Source organism: Chiloscyllium plagiosum, unplaced genomic scaffold (genome assembly GCF_004010195.1).
Source record: "Chiloscyllium plagiosum isolate BGI_BamShark_2017 unplaced genomic scaffold, ASM401019v2 scaf_1707, whole genome shotgun sequence".
Taxonomy (NCBI): Eukaryota; Metazoa; Chordata; class Chondrichthyes; order Orectolobiformes; family Hemiscylliidae; genus Chiloscyllium; species Chiloscyllium plagiosum.
In genome coordinates, this window is record NW_025211554.1 from 20,749 (window position 1) to 23,793 (window position 3,045).

Sequence of the window (3,045 nt, forward strand, 5' to 3'; positions counted from 1 at the left end):
TAAGACATTGGCATACAGTGCACAACTTCACAATTTGCTGTAACATCAAACTCGCAACCACTGTGAACCATCGCCTGATGGTTCAGAATTTAACAAGGACCTAGCAAGGTTCGTGGAATGGACCGACGAGGTGATACATGAAAATTAACAAAGGCATTTCTGAAATGATTAATTTAGCTAGGAAGAATGTAGAGACACAAATTCACATCTCTGTTTGCATTTCAATGGACTATAAATTACTTTTCTATTACATCCTAAAATACTTGTGTCTTTGTTCATATTTAATACACTCTATCTTGTTCCGGGGTTAAGATAGTTTCTTTATTAATTTCACTCAAGACTGTATGCTGTATTTTTGCCTCAGTATTGACCAAACTCGGTTTGGTGCCAGCTTATATCACTTGAGCTGTTTTTTCAGGAAGTGAATCTCTCCACCTGTAATGTCAAAATAATCTATTCATGCTTAGATCAAAATAAATTCTATTAATATCATTCCAAATTCAGTCTCGGTTATTTTGTATTTATTCGTGGGAATTGAACAGGAATATGATCGGCTGTTCTTGGTGGCGTGGGAGAGGGATTTAAAGTGTTCAGCCATGGGGCCGTGGGGTTGGTTGGCACGGGTTTCCCAGAGATGTTCTCTGAAATGATCTGCAAGTTAGTGTCCTGTCTCCCTGATGGGCTTGTAGTAAATGTTTAGTTGGTCACTGGAGATAGAGGTGCAGAGGTCTAGGAAAGGGAGGGAGGTGTTCGAGATGGTCCCTGTGAAGTTTAGGTCAGGGTGGAAGGTTTTAGTAAGTGTGATGAACTGTTCAACCTTCTAGTGGTTGCATGAGGTGGCGTTGAGGGAAGCTTGAGGGAAGTTAATAGATAAATCTAAGAGACAGTATTCATTAAAAATTGGAATTGTAAGGTTTAAGCAATACAATCAGCATGGCTTTGGTGGAAGTGATATCATATCGGAAGTGGTTGCTTCTGTTTTCCGGAGAGGCAATGAGATGTGACAGGTGTAAAAAGTGGATGTAATGCTTCTTGAATTCAATCCAGTATTTGACCAGATCTTGCGTCTTCAATATGGTAAGGGTTCATGGGATCTGGTGCAGTTTGGCAAATGCATCGAAGGTTTATTTGTTGGCAGAAGGTAATAGTCGAAGGTAGTCATTGTGAAGACATCTTGTGTCCAGTGGCTTACTATATGACTTGGTGCTGGATCCTTTGATGTTTGCAGCGTATATGAACGGTCTAGTCAAGAATGTAGCAATTTTTATCAGTAAGTTCAAAGATTTGGTGAAAAATGTTTGGTTTTGCAATTAGTGAGGAGGAAAGCCAGTGTGACATCGATGAGCTTGCTTGTCGGAGAGAAGAATTGAAAACAGAATATTATATCCTAAAGTCTGTGAAGTAAAGCATTTTCGAGACTAACAATTTAAGCGAATATACAATGCATTGTTGGGATCTACACGATACAAAGGATAAGCGATCTTCTGTTGTGAACATCCACATCATGGAGTGGGGGTTGGAGTTATAGTCTGGAGATATTGTGACTGGACCATTAATTCAGGAAACAGGGGTCTGAGCCCGCAGTGCTGCCACATCAAGTTGTGAATTAAAATTAAACAACTCATTGAAGGAATAAGCTCCACAGATATTCCCTTGCTCTGCTTTGGAGAGCACAACACATGAATGCAAAAGTTAAGGCTGAAGCATTCACAGCAATCTTCAGCCAGAAGTGCCAATTGCCTGATCCATCTCGGCATCTTCCATAGATCACCAATATCACAGATACCTGTCAGCAGGGAATTCCATGTGAAATCAAGACACTGTTGGGCGAGGGGGGTGGGGGGGCGGGGTTACTGCAAATGCTATGGAGCCTGACAAAATTCTGGCAATAATACTGATGATTTGTGCTAGCCAATCACTCCCGGTACAGCTAAAACACTGGCATGGACAATGTGGAAAATAGGCCAGCTACGTCCTGCGCACAGAAAATAGGTCAAACCACCCTGGCGAATTACTGTCCCATCAGTCCATGCTCAATCATGAGTTAGATGTAGGAAGGTGCTATCAAGCAGCACTAGCTCAGCAATAACCTGCTCGTGACATAAAATGTGGGTTACGCAAGGCCTACTCAGCTCATGGCTGAATTACAGACTTGATTTAAACATGGACAAAGAACTGAATTCCAGAAATGAGGGGAGAGTGACAGACCTTCACATTAAGGTCACATTCGACAGAGTGTGATATTATGGAGTCGTAGCAAAACTGGATTCAATGGTATTAGGCGACAAACTCCCTGCTGCCTGCAGTCATACCTCACACATTCGAAGATGGCTCTGCTTGTTAGAGGGCAGAAGTCTCAGCCAAAGCAAATCTCTGTTGGAGTTCCGAAAGAAAGTGTCCTTGGCCCAATCATGTTCAGCTGCTTTAGCAATGACCTTCCCTCCATGAAGGTCAGAAGTGAAATCTGCATTAATCTAGCACTTTTTTGTGACTCCTCAGTCCACATTCAAACGCAACAAAATCTGGACAATATCCAGACTGAGCTGACAAGTGGCACATAGCATTCACACTAAAAACTACGAGACATTGATCATTGACAATAAGAGACAATCTAACCAAAACCCCTTGACATTCAATAGTGTTACCATCACTGAATCCCTCACCATCGACACCCTAGGTTTTATTGTTCATTAGAAATTGAGCTGGACACTCCACATAAATACAATGGTTGTACGAGCAGGCCAGAGGCTAGGAATACGACAGCGAGTAACTCACCCTCCTGACTCGCAAAGCCAATTGACTGTCTAAGAGACAGAGGTCAGGAGGCTAATAGCACAGCTCACCCCTTGACTGGATAGGAGCAGCTTCAACTGCACTCAAGAAGCTTGGCATTGTCCAGGACAAAGAATCCCACATGATCAGTAGCACATCCACAAGCGTCCATTCCCTCCAAATCGGATTCTTAGTATCTGCCCTATACACTATCTAAAATACTACACTGCAGTAACTTAGACACTTCCTTAGACAGTACCTTCCCACTGCCAC